We start from the raw sequence: 20,635 nt of genomic DNA on the forward strand, positions 1-20,635 counted from the left end.
AGGTATCTTATTGTTTTTGATGTTATTGTGAATGGGATAGTTTTCTTTATTTCTCTTTTAGATGTTTTATTATTAGTGTATAGAAAAGCAACTGATTCTGTGTATTGATTTTATATCCTGCAGCTTTACTGAATTCATCTGTTAGATTCAACATTTCTTTGTCTTTGGGCTTTTCAATATATAAGATCATATCGTCTGCAAATAGTGACAACTTTACTTTTCCCTTCCCGTTTTGGATGATTTTTATTTCTTTGTTTTTCCTGATTGCTATATCCAGGACTTTCCATATGATGTTGAATAAAAATGGTGAGAATGGACACTCTTGTCTTGATCTTAGAGAAAAAGCTCTCAGTTTTTTCTCCATTGATTATAACATTAGCTGTGGGTTTGTTGTATGTGGTCTTTATTATATTGAAGTATGTTCTTTCTATCTTCAAACTGTTGAGGGTTTTTATCATGAAAGGATGATGCACTTTGTTAAATGCTTTTTGTGCATCTATTGAGATGATTATGTGCTTTTAATCTTTCATTCTATTAATGTGGTGTATCACATTGATTAATAATGCATTTGCTGAATCATCTTTGCATTCCATAAATAAATCCCACTTGGTCATAGTGTAATTATACACAGAATTGAGAGAGGCGACAGTGAAGGGGGTGGCTGGGTTAAAGTGACTGTCAAATACTCCATCTGGCTCCTCCTTGCTCTCTGCTTCCTGTGTTCTCTGGATGTGAATCAAGGTCTTGTCAATCTGAAAAAATAAAAAAAAATGAGTAAAATGAGCTTAATGATTTTTCGAATTTGATTTGTTAATATTTTGTTGAAGAATTTTGCATTTTGTTCAGTTAATGATCTATAGTTTTCTTTTAGTGTCCTTAACTGGTTTTGGCATCAAGGTAGTGCCAGCCTTGTAGAAGGAGTTTGGAAACGTTCCCTTCTGAACTTTTTTGGAAGAATATGAAAAGGATTTGTAGGGCATTCTGGCTAGATTGGAGCTGATGGCACAGGCAGTGAAAGAATTTACCAAAGGCAGAACAAAGAGATAGAAATTTATTGAGTATACCACAAAGGAGCAATGGGCAGGACAGCAAAGGAGGTGGTGGCGAGGAGCAATAGTTATGAGCATAGTGAGGGAGTAAGGGGATGCATGGAATTTTCCCTTTTTGGTAACCTTAGGATCTGTGCCTGGTTGTAAGTAGCCCATTAGTTAGTTAGTTAGTGCCTATGGCTATTTTGAGGTAGGTGGTTTAATGAGCCTGTTTGCATTCAGTTCAGTGGTCACTTGGGCACTTTTGCCTGGCTCAAGTTTCCACTGCTCAAACTTGCTGCCTAAAAATGGCCTCTTCAGGATTTACATTAATTCCTCTTTAAGTGTTTGGTAGAATTAGCCCATGGAGCAATCTAGTCCTGGGTTTTTCTATGTTGAGAAGTTTTTGATTATTGACTCAATCTTTGTACTACTCATTTGTTCAGACTTTCTGTTTCCTTCTGGTTCAGTCTTGGTAGGTTGAATTATTCCAGATTATCCATTTCTTCCAAGTTGTCTAATTTGTTGATGTATGCAGTCTCTTATGATCTGTAGTGTCAGTTATTACTCCTCTTTCATTTTTGATACTATTGAGTCTTTTTTTCTTAGTCTAGCTAAAGATTTGTCAATTTGGTTTATCTTTTCAAAAAAACCCCAATTTTTTCTACTGTTTTTCTTGTCTCTATTTTCTTTATTTTTCCCTCACCTTTATTTTTTATTTTTCCTTCTACTACTTTGGACTTAATTTGGTTTTTTTATTATTATTTTTAGCTCCTTATTAGTCTTTTAAAATTTTCAATCTTTCTACTTTCTTAATACATCCATTTTTTCACTATAAACTTCCCTCTCAGGACTGCTTTTGCTGTGCTCCATAGGTTTTGGTAAGTCGTATATCTATTTTCATTTGTTTCAAGATATTCATTGTTTTCCTTGTTGATTTCTTTTTTGATGTATTGGTTGTTCAGGAGTGTGTTGTTTAGTTTCCACATATATATATTTCCCTGCTTGCTTCATGTTGTTAATTCCTAGTTTCATACTGTTGTGGTCAGAAAAGATATTCAGTATGATTTGATCTTCTTAAATTTGCTAAGACTTGTTTTGTGTCCTATCATATGATCTATCCTGGAGAATGTTCTGCTGCTGTTGGATGGAATGTCCTATAGATGTCTGTTAGGTCCTTTTGGCTAATGTATGCTTCAAGTCCATTGTTTCTTTGTTGGTTTTCTGTATGGATAATCCACCCATAATTGAAAGTGAAGTATTGAAATTCTGTATTGTTAATATATTGTTTATCTCCCTTCTTATCTGTTAGTATTTGCTTGAATTATTTTGGTGCTCTAATGCTGAGTGTATACATATTTGTGATTATTATGTATTCTTGGTGGATTGATACCTTTATCATTATATAATGACCTTCCTTATCTCTTATTACCATTTTTGGCTTAATGTCAATTTTTTCTAATATAACTATGGCTGTTTCTGCTGTCTTTCAGTTTCCATTTGCATGGATTGTAAATTTGTAACCCTTCACTCTGAGTCTATGTGAGTCTATATATATCTTTAACTCTGAAATGGATCTCTAACAAGCAGCATATAGATGGGTCTTGTGTGTGTGTGTGTGTGTGTGTGTATGCGTGTGTGTGTGTGTTTTAAATCTATTCAGCCCATCTGTGCCTTTTGGTGAATTTAGTCCATTTACATGTAGAGTAGTTACTGATATGTAAGTACTTACTAATACCATCTTAATTGCTTTCTGGTTGATTTGTATTTGCATTATTTCTTCTTCCCTTTTTCTCTATTTCATAAGTTGGTTAATTTCCATGGTATTATGCTCTGTTTCTCCTTTCTTTGTGTCTTGTGCATTTATTCTAGGGTTTTGCTTGTGGTAACCTTGTGAATTACATAAAATATATTTTATTTATTTATTTATTTATTTATTTATTTATTTTATTTTAATATATGAAGTTTATTGTCAAATTGGTTTCCATACAACACCCAGTGCTCATCCCAAAAGGTGCCCTCCTCAATACCCATCACCCACCCTCCACTCCCTCCCACCCCCATCAACACTTAGTTTGTTCTCAGTTTTTAAGAGTCCCTTATCCTTTGGCTCTCTCCCACTCTAACCTTTTTTTTTGTCCTTCCCCTCCCCCATGGGTTTCTGTTAAGTTTCTCAGGATCCACATAAGAGTGAAACCATATGGTATCTGTCTTTCTCTGTATGGCTTATTTCACTTAGCATCACACTCTCCAGTTCCATCCACGTTGCTACAAAAGGCCATATTTCATTCTTTCTCATTGCCACATAGTACTCCATTGTGTATATAAACCACAATTTCTTTATCCATTCATCAGTTGATGGATATTTAGCCTCTTTCCATAATTTGGCTATTGTTGAGAGTGCTGCTATAAACATTGGGGTACAAGTGCCCCTATGCATCAGTACTGCTGTATCCCTTGGGTAAATTCCTAGCAGTGCTATTGCTGGGTCATAGGGTAGGTCAATTTTTAATTTTCTGAGGAACTCCACACTGTTTTCCAGAGTGGCTGCACCAATTTGCATTCCCACCAACAGTGCAAGAGCGTTCCCGTTTCTCCACATCCTCTCCAGCATCTATAGTCTCCTGATTTGTTCATTTTGGCCACTCTGACTGGTGTGAGGTGATATCTGAGTGTGGTTTTGATTTGTATTTCCCTGATAAGGAGCGACGTTGAGCATCTTTTCATGTCCCTGTTGGCCATCCGGATGTCTTCTTTAGAGAAGTGTCTATTCATGTTTTCTGCCCATTTCTTCACTGGATTATTTGTTTTTCGGGTGTGGAGTTTGGTGAGCTCTTTATAGATTTTGGATACTAGCCCTTTGTCCGATATGTCATTTGCAAATATCTTTTCCCGTTCCATTGGTTGCCTTTTAGCTTTGTTGATTGTTTCCTTTGCAGTTCAGAAGCTTTTTATCTTCATGAGGTCCCAATAATTCATTTTTGCTTTTAATTCCCTTGTTTTTGGAGATGTATCAAGTAAGAAATTGCTATGGCTGAGGTCAGAGAGGTCTTTTCCTGCTTTCTCCTCTAGGGTTTTGATGGTTTCCTGTCTCACATTCAGGTGCTTTATCCATTTTGAGTTTATTTTTGTGAATGGTGTGAGAAAGTGGTCTAGTTTCAATCTTCTGCGTGTTGCTGTCCAGTTCTCCCAGCACCATTTGTTAAAGAGACTGTCTTTTTTCCATTGGATGTTCTTTCCTGCTTTGTCAAAGATTAGTTGGCCATACATTTGTGGGTCTAGTTCTGGGGTTTCTATTCTATTCCATTGGTCTATGTGTCTGTTTTTGTGCCAATACCATGCTGTCTTGATGGTTACAGCTTAGTAGTAGAGACTAAAGTCTGGGATTGTGATGCCTCCTGCTTTGGTCTTCTTCTTCAAAATTACTTCGGCTGTTTGGGGCCTTTTGTGGTTCCATATGAATTTTAGGATTGCTTGTTCTAGTTTTGCGAAGAATGCTGGTGCAATTTTGATTGGGATTGCATTGAATGTGTAGATAGCTTTGGGTAGTACTGACATTTTAACAATATTTATTCTTCCAATCCATGAGCAGGGAATGTCTTTCCATTTCTTTATATCTTCTTCAATTTCCTTCATAAGCTTTGTATAGTTTTCAGCATACAGATCTTTTACATCTTTGGTTAGATTTATCCCTAGGTATTTTATGCTTCTTGGTGCAATCGTGAATGGGATCAGTTTCTTTATTTGTCTTTCTGTTGCTTCATTATTAGTGTATAAGAATGCAACTGATTTCTGTACATTGATTTTGTATCCTACAACTTTGCTGAATTCATGTGTCAGTTCTAGCAGACTTCTGGTGGAGTCTGTCGGATTTTCCATGTATAATATCATGTCATCTGCAAAAAGTGAAAGCTTGACTTCATCTTTGCCAATTTTGATGCCTTTGATTTCCTTTTGTTGTCTGATTGCTGATGCTAGCACTTCCAACACTATGTTAAACAACAGCGGTGAGAGTCGACATCCCTGTCGTGTTCCTGATCTCTGGGAAAAAGCTCCCAGTTTTTCCCCATTGAGGATGATGTTAGCTGTGGGCTTTTCATAAATGGCTTTTATGATCTTTAAGTCTGTTCCTTCTATCCCAACTTTCTCGAGGGTTTTTATTAAGAAAGTTGCTGAATTTTGTCAAAGGCCTTTTCTGCATCAATTGATAGGATCATATGGTACTTATCTTTTCTTGTATTAATGTGATGTATCACATTGATTGATTTGCGAATGTTGAACCAGCCTTGCATCCCAGGAATGAATCCCACTTGATCATGGTGTATAATTCTTGTTATATGCTCTTGAATTCGATTTTCTAGTATCTTATTGAGAATTTTTGCATCCATATTCATCAGGGATATTGGCCTGTAGTTCTCTTTTTTTACTGGGTCTCTCTCTGGTTTAGGAATCAAAATAATACTGGCTTCATAGAATGAGTCTGGAAGTTTTCCTTCCCTTTCTATTTTTTGGAATAGCTTGAGAAGGATAGGTATTATCTCTGCTTTAAACGTCTGGTAGAACTCCCCTGGGAAGCCATCTGCTCCTGGACTCTTATTTGTTGGGAGATTTTTGATGAATGATTCAATTTCTTTGCTGGTTATGGGTCTGTTCAAGCTTTCTATTTCCTCCTGATTGAGTTCTGGAAGCATGTGGGTGATTAGGAATTTGTCCATTTCTTCCAGGTTGTCCAGTTTGTTGGCATATATTTTTTCATAGTATTCCCTGATAATTGCTTGTCTCTCTGAGGGATTGGTTGTAATAATTCCATTTTCATTCATGATTTTATCTATTTGGGTCATCTCCCTTTTCTTTTTGAGAAGCCTGGCTAGAGGTTTATCAATTTTGTTTCTTTTTTCAAAAAAACAACTCTTGGTTTCGTTGATCTGCTCTACAGTTTTTTTAGATTCTATATTGTTTATTTCTGCTCTGATCTTTATTATTTCTCTTCTTCTGGTGGGTTTAGGGTGTCTTTGCTGTTCTGCTTCTATTTCCTTTAGGTGTTTGTTAGATTTTGTATTTTGTATTTTTCTTGTTTCTTGAGATAGGCGTGCATTGCAATGTATTTTCCTCTCAGGACTGCCTTCGCTGCATCCCAAAGCGTTTGGATTGTTGTATTTTCATCTTCATTTGTTTCCATATATTTTTAGATTTCTTCTCTAATTGCCTGGTTGACTCATTCATTCTTTAGTAGGGTGTTCTTTAACCTCCATGCTTTTGGAGGTTTTCCAGACTTTTTCCTGTGGTTGATTTCAAGCTTCATAGCATTGTGGTCTGGAAGTATGCATGGTATGATTTCAATTCTTGTATACTTAGGAAGGGCTGTTTTGTGACCCAGTATGTGATCTATCTTGGAGAATGTTCCATGTGCACTCGAGAAGAAAGTATATTCTGTTGCTTTGGGATGCAGAGTTCTAAATATATCTGTCAAGTCCATTTGATCCAATGTCTCATTCAGGGCCCTTGTTTCTTTATTGACCGTGTGTCTAGATGATCTATCCATTTCTGTAAGTGGGTTGTTAAAGTCCCCTGCAATTACCACATTCTTATCAATAAGGTTGCTTATGTTTGTGAGTAATTGTTTTATGTATTTGGGGGCTCCCGTATTTGGTGCATAGACATTTATAATTGTTAGCTCTTCCTGATGGATAGACCTTGTGATTATTATATAATGCCCTTCTTCATCTCTTGTTACAGCCTTTAATTTGAAGTCTAGTTTGTCTGATATAAGTATGGCTACTCCAGCTTTCTGTTGACTTCCGGTAGCATGATAGATAGTTCTCCATCCCCTCACTTTCAATCTGAAGGTGTCCTCAGGTCTAAAATGAGTCTCTTGTAGAGAGCAAATAGATGGGTCTTGTTTTTTTATCCATTCTGATACTCTATGTCTTTTGGTTGGCGCATTTAGTCCATTTACATTCAGTGTTATTATAGAAAGATATGGGTTTAGAGTCATTGTGATGTCCGTAGGTTTAATGCTTGTAGCGATGTCTCTGGTACTTTGTCTCACAGGATCCCCCTCCGGATCTCTTGTAGGGCTGGTTTAGTGGTGACGAATTCCTTCAGTTTTTGTTTGTTTGGGAAGACCTTTATCTCTCCTTCTATTCTAAATGACAGACTTGCTGGATAAAGGATTCTCAGCTGCATATTTTTTCTGTTCATCACATTCAAGATCTCCTGCCATTCCTTTCTGGCCTGCCACGTTTCAGTAGAGAGATCAGTCACAAGTCTTATAGGTCTCCCTTTATATGTTAGAGCATGTCTATCTCTAGCTGCTTTCAGAATTTTCTCTTTATCCTTGTATTTTGCCAGTTTCACTATGATATGTCGTGCAGAAGATCAATTCAAGTTACGTCTGAAGGGAGTTCACTGTGCCTCTTGGATTTCAATGCCTTTTTCCTTCCCCACATCAGGGAAGTTCTCGGCTATTATTTCTTCAAGTACACCTTCAGCACCTTTCCCTCTCTCTTCCTCCTCTGGAATACCAATTATGCCTAGATTATTTCTCTTTAGTGCATCACTTAGTTCTCTAATTTTTCCCTTGTACTCCTGGATTTTTTTATCTCTTTTTTCAGCTTCTTCTTTTTCCATAATTTTATCTTCTAGTTCACCTAATCTCTCCTCTGCTTCTTCAGTCCAAGCCATGGTTGTCTCCATTTTATTTTGCAGCTCAATGATAGCATTTTTTAGCTCCTCCTGGCTGTTCCTTAGTCCCTTGATCTCTGTAGCAATAGATTCTCTGTTGTCCTTTATACTGTTTTCAAGCCCAGCTATTAATTTTATGACTATTATTCTAAATTCACTTTCTGTTATACTGTTTAAATCATTTTTGATCAGTTCATTAGCTGTTATTATTTCCTGGATTTTTTTTTTGAGGGGAATTCTTCCGTTTCCTCATTTTGGGTAGTCCCTGGAGTGGTGCGGAACTGCAGGCGCTTCCCTTGTGCTGTCTTGAAGAACTTGCGTTGGTGGGTGGGGCCGCAGTCAGACCTGATGTCTGACCCCAGCCCGCCACTGGGGCCACAGTCAGACTGGTGTGTGCCTTTTCTTCCCTTCTCCTAGGGGCAGGATTCACTGTGGGGTGGCGTGGCCTGTCTGGTTTATTTGCACACTGACAGAGTTGTGGTGCTGGGGATCTGGCATATTAGCTGGGGTGGATCGGCAAGGTGCACAGGGGCGAGAGGGGAGGCTCAGCTCGCTTTTCCTTCATATCCGCTTCGGGAGGGGCCCTGCAGCACCGGGAGGGAGTCAGACCCACCACTGCTGGAGAGATGGATTCGCAGAAGCACAGCGTTGGGTGTTTGCGTGGTGCAAGCAAGTTCCCTGGCAGAAACTGGTTCCCTTTGGGATTTTGGCTGGGGGATGGGCGAGGGAGATGGTGCTGGCGAGGCCTTTGTTCCCCACCAAGCTGAGCTCTGTCGTCCCGTGCTCAACAACACTCCCTCTCGTTGTCCTCCAGCCCTCCCGTTCTCCAAGCAGAGCTGTTAGCTTATAACCTTCTGGATGTCAAGTCCTGCTTGCTGTTAGAACACACTCCATCTGTCCTCTCCACTTTTGCAAGCCAGAATCAGGGGCTCTGCCTGGCTGGTGGGCTGCCCCTCCGCCCCTGGCTCCCTCCTGCCAGTCCATGTAGTGCGCACCGCCTTGCTGCCCTTCTTCCTACCCTCTTCCGTGGGCCTCTCTTCTGTGCTTGGCTCCAGAGACTCCGTTCTGCTAGTCTTCTGGCGGTTTTCTGGGTTATTTAGGCAGGTGTAGGTGGAGTCTAAGTGATCAGCAGGATGCGCGGTGAGCCCAGAGTCCTCCTATGCTGTCATCTTCCAGGATCCCCAAGACATGTCACATAAAACATATTTTTAGACAAGGCAGCCCATTGTAGACTGCTAGCAAGTTACCTTTGAATACCTATGAAGACTCCACCTTTTTACTCATCCCTTTTGATGTTACAATTTATCTCTTTTATGTTACTAATTTATAGTAGCTCTTATTATTCTTACTACTCCTTTCCTTTAATTTTTATATTAGGTTTAAGTGATTAACACACCATCCTAATATAGACTTATAGTTTTATGGTTCTATTTTTCACCTTAACCATGTGTTGTATACTTTCATATGTTTTTGTGTTGATTAGTGTCTTTTTATTTCAGCTTAAAGAGCTCCTTTTAGCATTTCTTGCAAGGTAGGTCTAATGGTTTTGAACTCCCTTAGCTTTTGTTTGGGAAAGGCTTTATTTCTCTTTCATATCTGAAGGATAGTTTTACCAGATAAAGTGTTTTTGGCTGACATTTTTTTTCCAGATTTTTCTTTAAATTTCCGTTAGTTAGCATACAGTGTAATATTAGTTTCAGGTGTAGAATTCAGTGATTCATCACTTACTTACAACACTCAGGGCTCATCACAAGTGCCATCCTTAATATTCATCACCTATTTAACCCATACCCTTGCCCATCTTCTCTCTGGCACTCTCAGTGTATTCTCTATAGTTAAGAGTCTGTTTCCTGGTTTGCATCTCCACCCCCTCCCCACTATGCTTGTCTGTTTTGTTTCTTAAATTCCACATATGAGTGAAATCATATGGTATTTATCTTTCTGGCTGATTTACTTCACTTAGCATTATACTCTCTAGTCCATCCATGTTGTTGCAAATGGCAAGATTTCATTCTTTTGGATTGCTGAGTAATATTCCATTGTGTGTGTGTGTGTGTGTGTGTGTGTGTATCACATCTTGTTTATCCATTCATCAATTGCTGCATATTTGGGCTCTTTCCATTATTTGGCTATTGTTGATAATGCTGCTATAAACACTGGGGTGCATGTATCCCTTCAAATCAGTAGTTTTTGTTTTGGCTGGCATTTTAAATCTTTCAACACTTTGAATACGTCATTCTACTATCTCCTGGACTGTAGAGTTTCTGCTGAGAAATCTGCTGGTAGCCTAATGGGGTTCCTTTGTAGGTTACTTTCTTCCCCCCCACCCACTGGCTATCTTTAAGATTGTTTATTATTGGTTTTTCACTGACAGTTTCATTATATGTTTCTTGGAGAAGGTCTTTTTGCATTGAGAGAATAGGGTGTTTTATTAGCCTTGTGGACTTGTAAGCTCAGGTCCTTCCCCAGGTTTGGGAAATTCTCATCTATTATTTCTTTAAATAAACTCTCTGTTCCCTTTTTCTCTTCTTCTGGAATGTAAATTATTTGCATATTTGTATTTTTGATGAAACACAAAATCTCTTATAGACTTTCCTCACCCTTTTAAATTCTTAGTTCCCTTGCCTCTTCTAACTGTATTATTTCTGTATTTCTGTCCTCCAAATCATTTATTCATCTGTTCATCTGGCCTGCCCTGCTACAGAGTTCTCCATTGCATTCTTCATCTCATTCATTGAATTCTGCAGCTCTAGAATTTCTGTCTGGTTCTTTTTCTTTTTTAATTTTAATCTCTTTGGCAAAGAACTTTTTCTGTTCATTAATTTTATTCCTCAGTTATTTGAATTAACTGGAATTATGGAATTATGGAATTTTTCCATAACAGCTATTTTGAATTCTTTAACAGTTAGGTCATAATATTCTATGCTTTTGAGTTTAGTTGCTAGAGAATTATCATTCTTGTGATACCATATGTCCTCTATTTTTCATGATTGTTTGTGGTTATGCACTTTTTTCACATTTGAAGTAGCAGACACATTCTTAACTAAGCTTTTATGTTTCGTTTTCCCAGTTCACTAGGCTGGCTCTTAGAAACCATTATTCTGTATTCCAGAAGCTGGCCCTACAGCTCAGGTTTGTAGTTTCTTCTTTATCCAATGCTGTCACCTACTTCCTGAGTGTGCTCCTTGTCTAGCAGAGCTCTCTCATGGATGTACTTGGGAGTGCCAAGAATTCAGTCTAAGAGTTGGGGAAGTGTGGATTTAGCTCTGGGGGCTTGGGGGGTGCCTGTCAGCCTGGCTAGGAGATCCTCAAATGGGGTACTTCCAGAGACATGTGCACAGACTCCCTTTTGAAGTCCTGAAGCAGACAGCAGGAAATACATTCTTTCAATGCCCTTTGATATTATTTGATTTTTCCCCTTTCTCTTCCTCTTCCAAGTCATAGAGGTACCTACCCAGAAATCAGGATGCTGCTGGAGAGAAACAGGTTTCTCCAGCCACTACCTTTTCTATTGGCAGTCACTTACTGCTTTCCACCTCCTCCATGGGAGAGGTTGCCTCAGGCACTTAAGGGACGAGGCAGCTTCAGTCTGGGGAGGGATGGCTCTGGTGGAGTTCCTCGCTTTCTACTGTGTTTAACTTATTTTTTATTCAATTCTACAGGAATGCTTATATTTCCCCACAGGCAGGTTGGACTTTTGCAAATTCTTTCTCTTGGCCCTGGGGATATCTGTCTGTGTCAGGACTCCTAGTTTTTTTCCTGCTGATGAGGTAGGTTCTCCAACTCCCTTGGATCCACGGTCCTTACCAAGATCTTGTTCATTAATGAAAACATAGATTGGTGAGAGTCCTTCTGAGTCCTTTGGCATAGGGTGCTGAAGCACTTCTATTTCTGTATGGATGTCTAATTCATTGTTTATTTTATTTTTATTTTTTTTTATTAAAAAAATTTTTTTAACTTTTATTTATTTTTGAGACAGACAGAGACAGAGCATGAACGGGGGAGGGGCAGAGAGAGAGAGAGGGAGACACAGAATCGGAAGCAGGCTCCAGGCTCTGAGCCATCAGCCCAGAGCCCGACGCGGGGCTCAAACTCACGGACCATGAGATAGTGACCTGAGCTGAAGTCGGAGGCTTAACCGACTGAGCCACCCAGGCGCCCCTAATTCATTGTTTAAAAGGGGGGAGAGAAAGGAGGAATGACTTGTGCCATGATGTGCTTATATCACTCCTTTGGTATTGTCTTCTGATGTATAATATTTTAAAATTTTGATCAAGTTTCATTTATCTATTTTTTATTGTTGATGTTCATAATTTTGATGTTGAATTTAAGCAGTTTTCAAATCCAACGTCCTAAAAATTTGTCTCTATGTTTTCTTCTAAGATTTTTATATTTTTAACTCTTTTATTTAGGTCATTGGTCACTTTTGAGTTAATATTTATATGTGGTATCAGATAAGGGTTGAAGTTAATTTTTTTTTGCATGTAGATATACAGATGTCTTGGCATCATTTATTTATTGATTTATTTTATTATTTAAAAATTTTTTTCATATTTATTTTATTTTTGAGAGAGACAGAGCATGAGCTGGGGAGGGACAGAGAGAGAGGGAGACACAGAATCTGAAGCAGGCTTCTGGCTCTGAGCACAAAGCCTGACATGGGGCTTGAACTCATGAACCATGAGATCATGACCTGAGCCAAAGTCGGATGCTTAACCGAGTGAGCCACCCAGGTGCCCCTTGATTTATTTTTAAGTAAGCCCTATGACCGACAGGGGGCTTGAACGCAAGAGTCACATGCTCTACTGACTGACCCAGTCAGGCACCCCTGGACATGTTTTTTTTTTGAAGAGACTATACTTCCTCCACTGAATGATCTTGGCACCCTCCTTGAAAAATTAATTGGCCATCCATTTGACCATTCTGGGCTCTCAGTTTTCTTTCATTGGTCTGTCTATACTTGTCTGTCTATATCACACTATTTTGATTACTGTAACTTTGAAGTAAGTTTTGAAAACAGAAAATGTGAATCCTCTAGATTGTTATTCTTTTTCAAAGTTGTTTTGGCTATCTGGGGCCTTTGGAATTTCATATAAATTTGAGGATTGGCTTCTCATTTTCTGCAAAAATCGCCATTGTAATTTTGATAGGAGTTGCTTACATCTGTAGATTACTTCAGTATTGCCATCTTAGCAATAGTAAATCTTCCAATCCATGATCATGGGATAGCTTTCCATTCATTTAGGTCTTCTTTAAGTTTTCTCAGCAACATTTTGTAGTTTTTAGTATACAAGTCTTTCACATCCTTGGTTAAATTCAATTGTAGGTATTTTATTCTTTTGGATTCAAATATAAATGGAATTGTTTTCTAAATTTTATTTTTGGATTGTTATTGATGTACAGAAAAACAATCAATTTTTTGTGTTGGTCTTGAATCCTGTGATTTTACTGAATTCATGTATTAATTCTAGTATTAATTTAGATTTTTGGGGGTTTTCAGTATGCCAGGTTTATGTCACCTGCAAATAAAGATGGTTTAACTTCTTCCTTTCCAATTTAGATGTTTTTTTTCCCTTTCTTTCTGTTTTTTCCCCCCAAATTGCTTTGGTTAGAACTTCCAGTACAGTGTTGGATAGCATTGGCTGAAGTAGACATCCTTGTCTTGTTCCTGATCTTAGGGGGAAAGCTTATCAGCCTTTCACTATTGATTATATTTGTTGTGGGTTTTGATAAATGTTGAAGAAGTTTCTTTCTAATCCTATTTTTCCAAATGGTTTTTTTTGTTTGTTTATGAGAAGGTGTTGGATTTTGTCAAGTTCTTCTGCATCAATTAAAAAATGTAGTTTTTTCCCACTTGTTCTATTATTACGTATTACATTAATTGGTTTTCATATGTTGACCATGCTTCCATTCCTGGGATAATCTTACTTTGTCATAGAATATAATCCTTTTAATGCGAATTAAAAGGACTATTGAATTTGAATTGCTAGTATTTTGTTGAGGATTTTGCATCTGTGTTCACTTAGGGATATTGGTTTATAGATTTTTTGTAATGTATTTGTCTGGCTTTGGTATCAGGTAATGATGACCTCATAGAATGTTTTGGAGAGTGTTCCCTCTTCTAATATTTGGAAGAGTTTGAAAAGAATTTGTTTTAATTCTCTGTTTGGTAGAAATTGTCAGGGAAGCTGTCTAATCGTAGACTTTTCTTTGGAAATTTTTGATTACCAATCCAGTCTCTAGATCTTTTCAGATTTTCTATTTCTTCTTGGGGGAGGTTTGGCAATTTGTGTATTTCCATAAATTTGTCTGTTTCATTTAAGTTATCTAACTTGTTGATGTACGTTTGTTAATAGTATTCTCTTATAATCCTCTTCATTTCCATAGTGTTGGTAGTAATTTCCCATTTTCATATCTGGTTTTAGTTATTAGCATCTATTTTCTTTTTTCTTAGTTCAGTTAGCTAAATGTCTTTCAATCTTGTTAATATTTTCTAGGAACAATGCTTTCTCTCATGTTTAATAGGGTTTTTTTTTGTATTTAATTATTTTGATTCTCTTCTTAATTTTGATTTTGTTGATCTACTTTGTTGCTGTTCTATTATCTATTTCACAAATCTCTGCTCTAATATTCACCATTTCTTTTCTTCTTATAGCTTTGGGTTTAGTTAGTTCTTTTTTTTTTCTCCCTAGTTCATTAAGGAATAAATGTTATTTTTAATGTAGGTACCTACAACTATCAGTTTCTCTCTGAGCACTGCTTTTGCTGCATCTAATAGATTTTGCCATGTTGTCTTCTTATTTTCATTAATCTTTAAGTGTCTTCTAAGATTTTTTTGTGGTTTCTTCTTTGACACATTTGTTTAAAACTGTGTGTTTAATTTCTGCATATTTGTGGATTTTCCAGTTTTTTCACTGTTGTTGTTATCTAAATTCATTCCATTGTGGCTGAAGTAGATTTGTATGATTTTAATATTTTTAAATTTATTGAGACTTGTTTTATAGCCAAGCCCTAAAGAATCTTCCATGTGTACTTGAGGAGAATTTGTATTCTCCCATTATTGGGTATAGTGTCCTATATATGTCACTTAGGTGTAGTTGGTGTATGGTAGTGGTCATGTCCTCTATTATCTTATTGATCTTCTGTCTATATGTTCTATACATTTCTGAGACTGGGATACAGAAGAACTGTGATTGTAGAACAGTTTCTATCTCCCTTCAATTCTGTCAGTCTTGTTTCATACATTTTGGGGCTCTGTTGTTTGGTACATAGCGTTAGTAATTGTTAGATCTTGATGAATTGAATGGACTTGTTATCAATATATAATGTCCTGTTTTGTTAATAGTTTTCTTTTTTCTTGGCTTAAAGTCTATTTTTACTGATACTAGTATAGCCATCCCAGCTGTCTTCTGGTTACTATTGTCAAAGAATATCTTTTTCTATTACTTCACTTACAGCCTAATTTTCTCTGCATCTAAAGTGTTTCATAGACAGCATATAGTTGATCATGTTTTTAAAATCCATTATAGCAACCTCTGCCTTCTAATTGGAGTGCTTAATACATTTATATTTAAAGTAATTACTACTAATGAAAGTCTTCAGCCATTTTGATTTAGATCTTTGCTGTTTGACATTTGCAGTGTGTCTCACATCTTTTTGGGCCCTCATTTCCTCCCTTACTGCTTTTTCTCATGTTTAATAGGTTTTTTTGTATGTAATTATTTTGATTCCCTTCTTAATTTCTTTTGCACATATTTTTATACATATTTTCATAGTGGTTAACACAGAGATTACAACTAACATCATACATTTATAACAATTTCGTTTGAATAGATACCAACCCAACTTTGCTAACATACAAAAACTGTTTTTCTAGGTAACTCCAGTTCCTCCTCCCACCTTTAACTTGTTTTAGTCACAAAATACACTTGTGTACATTGTATACCCATTAACATCGATTCATATTTTTAAATAAATTTTTTATTATGGAAGAAATAAAAAGTGAAGTTACAAATAAAATTTTTATGTTTGCCTACATAGTTACACTTAATTGGTGTTCTTTATTTCTATGTGTTTCTTCAGGGTGCTGTCTTGTATCCTTTCATTTCTACCCGAAGGGCTGCCTTTGCATTGTTTATAGTGCAAGTCTACTAGCAACAAATTCTCTCAACTTTTGTTTATCTGGAAATGTCTTCATTTCTCCTTCATTTTAAAAGGCTAGTTTTACTATAGAATATAGAATTTTTGACTGGCAGTGTTTTTCTCCCCCTGGCAGTTTAAATATGTCATTCTACTGCCTTCTGACCCCATTGGTTCCTGATGGTAAATCCGTGCTTACATTGTAGAGGATGCTGGCACATGATCAGTCACTTCTTTCCTGCCTCCTCTAAGGTTCTCTTTGTCTCTTGGTTTTGACAGTTTGATTATAATGTGTCTCATTGTTGACTTCTTTGAGTTTATTCTCCTTGGGTTTTTGAGCTTCTTGGATGTGTAGATTCATACATTTCATCAAATTTGGGAAGTTTCATTTGCTGCTTCTTCACTGGATAGACTCTTTGGTTGGGTAGGACTGGATACTTTGCTCCATAGTCAGGTAGGGACACTGTCCAGATTTCCTAGTTTGGTGGGGTTACAGGCTGTGTCCAGTAATTGGGCAGGGCTGGAGTTGGGCTCCACTGCTGGAGGGATGGAGGGGCAGAGCTGTAAGCTGGGCTCTGTTGCTAGGCAGTACTGTAAACTGGACTTGGAGGCTCCCCAGGGTCACTGTTTAGTCCTTTTGGTTATTAAGGCCAGAGCCTGGTGGCTTGGCTCCACAGCTGCCTAGTTTCTCTTACCAGTCTTCCTGGTTTGATGAGGCTAGAGGCTATACTTCTTGGGTTGAGTGGGGGCTGTGTACAGCTGCAATCTAGCAGACTCTGAGCCAAGGTTTGGTGATAAGCAAGACTGAAGAAATTCCCTGGAGGCAGTGATTGAAACACAGATTTATTGGGGGACTTATGTACAGGGAGTCCAGGAGTGGCCAACTGGGCAAAGTATCCACTGCTGGAATCTACATGCAGCAAAATTTTATAATACAGAAACTAGCCTAGGAACTCTCTGTAGCTCTTACCCTCCTTATATGACCAGTGCTCCAAGGAAAGCAAAGCCTGCCATCTGGACTTTCTTTGCTGTCAAGAAGATGCTCTGGGTTGGCCACCCCTGGAGCCCCTGACTTTGAATGCTGAATGACATGTTTCTTTACATATCCTGCTTGATGGGAATATAGAGGGAGGACAAGATCTCTATATTCTCAAGATAGTGATTACAGGGAAATTCAGGGTGTGCTTGCACAAACCAGCCATCCAATCCCTACCATATAGGCTGTGAATTTTCTTTCTTTCCTGGGTGGGGCTGTAGAACAGGTTCCACAGCTGGCATGGCCTTTTGGCTTGGGATAGTCAGGCAGAGCTGCAACCAAGCTCTTTGGCCAAATCGGGACACCAGCTTGGCTCTGCAGATAAGGAAGAGCTATTGGCTGGGATCTTTGCTCATGCACTTCTACAAGCAGGTCAACTAAGTGTTGGTTGCTGTATGCCTTGCCCCCCTTCTCTGTCTGTCTCTATCTGATCCCCAGGAGTCAAGCATCACAGATTCTCCCAGTGATTTTTATGAGACAAAAACTGAATGAATGTCCCAGGAAGCATCCCACAATGCTGAAGGAGCTTGATGTCCACCCTGCACTCTTTCCCCACTGGAGAAGCTATAGGCTTGGGGATCCCTCTCAGTGTGGTGCTCAGTGTGGTATGGGTGATGTGGTCAACATGAAATCACTCCTCTTATCTTTCGAATGCAGTTTTTTTTTTCTGTCTCTGTGGTACGGGGTACTGCAGCTTCAATGGTTCTACGAATTTCAGAATGGTATCTTATCTATGGATAGTTGCTAGCTGGCCTTCTTGTGAGGGGAGTTGAAATCAGGAATGACCTATGTCACCATCTTAATCTCCACTCACATTTCATGAAACAGTATTATGTCAGTTCTTCACATGGATATCTTTCATAAGTGTCCTCATTACCACCAGAATCACTTAAAAAGCTTTTTATTTGGAAATACTTTCAAACCTAAAGAAAAACTGTAAAAATCAGAATGGAATATAAAACATTTATATATCCTTTATCCAGATTCATCTATTTTTTATTAAAATTTTTTAACATTTATTTATTTTTGAAAGACAGAGAGACACAGAGCGCGATCAGGGGAAGGGCAGAGAGAGAGGGAGACACAGAATCTGAAGCAGGCTCCAGGCTCTGAGCTGTCAGCACAGAGCCCTATGCAGGGCTTGAACCCACGAACTGTGAGATCATGACCTGAGCCAAAGTCAAATGCTTAACCGACTGAGTAACCCAGGCACCCCCAGACTTACCTATTGATAACATTTCCCCCCAATTGCTTTCTCTATTTATCTTTCTATACAAAATATATTTTTTCTAAGCCATTTAGTTATCTTTAAATACTTAGGCATGTACTTCCTAAGAAAAGCCATTCATATATATATATGTATATATATATATAATTTATATATATATATAATTATCAACTTCATTAAGTTTAACTTTTTTTCTTATTTTATTGACCATATTCCAGTCTTGTCAATTGATCCAATAATGTTCTTTATAGAGTTTTCCTGGCTCCAATACAGATCTAGTCCTAGGATCACGTATTTCATTAAAATACAGTGTCTTTTTAGTCCCTTTTAATCTGGAACAATTTTCAGAGAGCAGATTGTGAGATTCAGTCCCCATGATTACATGAATCAATTCCTCATAATAAATTATATATAGCTCTTATTGGTTTATTTTTGAACACTGATTTTTTAAATAGAAAAATACAATGTTCCTTATTTTAGGTTTGCCTAGTGTTTCTCATGGCTCCATTTAGATTATGCATTTTAGGTCAGAATGCTAGAAAAGTGATGCTATGTCCTTCTTAGGGCATCACATCTAGAGACATATGGAATCCATCTGTTTTTCAATGGTGATGTTAATTTTAAGCACTTGGTCAAGGTGTTGTCCCATTTTTATGTCCTGTGGTAACATTTTTTTCCTTGTAACTAATCTAATTAGTAATCTATGGAGACCACTTTTGAGGCCATGCTAATATCCTGTTTCTCATAGAAATTTCCCTCTAGATTTATCATTAATTGATGCTGCCTGATATCCCACAGTTGGTGTTGAGTAGTGCTGGGTTCCAACCAAGGTGTTTGGCTGCAGGACCTGTGCTTTTTTGGATGAATCCCCTGCCTCTGTCCACTGTGATACTTGCATTAACAGCAGTCATGTGGCATCTTCCCAGCCCAGACATTTATTTAAGTCCATATCTGGAGTGATTCATAATCTGGAGGCTGCATGAAGACCCCAGGAGCATTTGTGAAAAACTCCATGAGAGTGAACAACCAGCATCTCTTTAGTGAGCCCAAAAGAAGTCTTCAATTCCACCTTCTTAGGAGATTGGGGCAATGCCTTCAGCAGACAGAGCCTCTGCTCTGTTATGGTCATCCAGCATCCTCTCATTGGCCAGGTCTTATCTGTGTCACCTGTAGGTTTTCCACTAACCACATCTCACTCTCCATCCAAACGCTCATTAATACTCCCAAAGTCTGTTCAGTCTTTGCTCATACATCTTTACAAAGTTCACTATAAATGATCTTTACTTTCACCAAGGATGCCTGACATGTAAGACTCCATTCCATCCTGTTAATACCTTCTCCTCCACCTGACATACCTAGCTCTGCCTAATTCTCTGTATTCCATTTAATGGTCAGCATCACTTCTTGACTGGGCTCAGACCTGAAGTTGGAGTATGGACAATTCCTGGGTAATGTTGTTCAATCTTCCTCCCTCTGTTACCTAAAAGTAGGTAGCTACTAAGGCTGGGCCCTCCTCAAAGATAGGCCCATCCTTGAGAAGGTTGTGTAAAGGCAATGACAATAGTCATTACCACTTCCATTATGGTGTATACTGTGGTCCAGAAACTGTGATGCTGGGCACCCGAGTTACATTTTTCACAGCTGATCTTCATAGCAACTTTGCAAGGTAGGCTTCAGTCTCCTATATGTATAGATAAGGAAACTAATGGTCAGTGAGATAGAGATTTTCCTAGGTCACACAACAGAAAACTCGTGTGTGGATCTCGTATGTCTGACTCCAACATCTAGGCACTTTCCACTTGTCCACAGTGCTTCCAGGTTGAAATGTTCTGATTATGTTCCAATAAACCAATGTTATCCTATGCCATCTGTTTATTTGTGAAATTCTGCCAAAGTTAGTGTACTTGCAGTAAGGCTAATCTATGGTCTTAAGAATTACCTATGAACTTGAGCTTCTTGATATTCATGTGCTAGGAAGAGGTTGAGAAAATTCCCATCATGCCAGGGTGGATAAACACAAGAAAGTACAGTAACCATAGAGTTATGATTTTTATTAAAGAAATCAGAAGTGTATATATTCGATTCTCCAGAAGCATTTTGTTGCTGATTTCCAAGTCCCACTGCAATTACCAGGTAATAAAAACATGTTTTAATATGCTGGCAGAAAATTGATACTATTTCCAATCTGTGCCATGAAACAAATAATATGTAGGGAGAAATTGAACTCTCTCATTTCAGAAATGGAAAATGGATTTTTAAAAGTTCAGATCATTACCAAGGGTAATTTTCTTATAATAAGTTTAATACTGAGTTGCTCACTGAGAAACTTTATCAGGAAAGATTGCTACTTTTGAAACAAAATAAAGTAAAATTTAATGTATTCTAGGAGCCATTGTGTGAGTAGGTCCAGCAGTCTAGTCCTGTCCAGGGAAGAGTCCATGGTACCACTGGGACACCAGTCCATGGGTCTTGTTTCAGAAAGGAAGGAAGGACAGGGGCCAGGCCCAGTTGGGGAAGCTG

The sequence above is a fragment of the Acinonyx jubatus genome, chromosome C1 (genome assembly GCF_027475565.1).
Source record: "Acinonyx jubatus isolate Ajub_Pintada_27869175 chromosome C1, VMU_Ajub_asm_v1.0, whole genome shotgun sequence".
NCBI lineage: Eukaryota > Metazoa > Chordata > Mammalia > Carnivora > Felidae > Acinonyx > Acinonyx jubatus.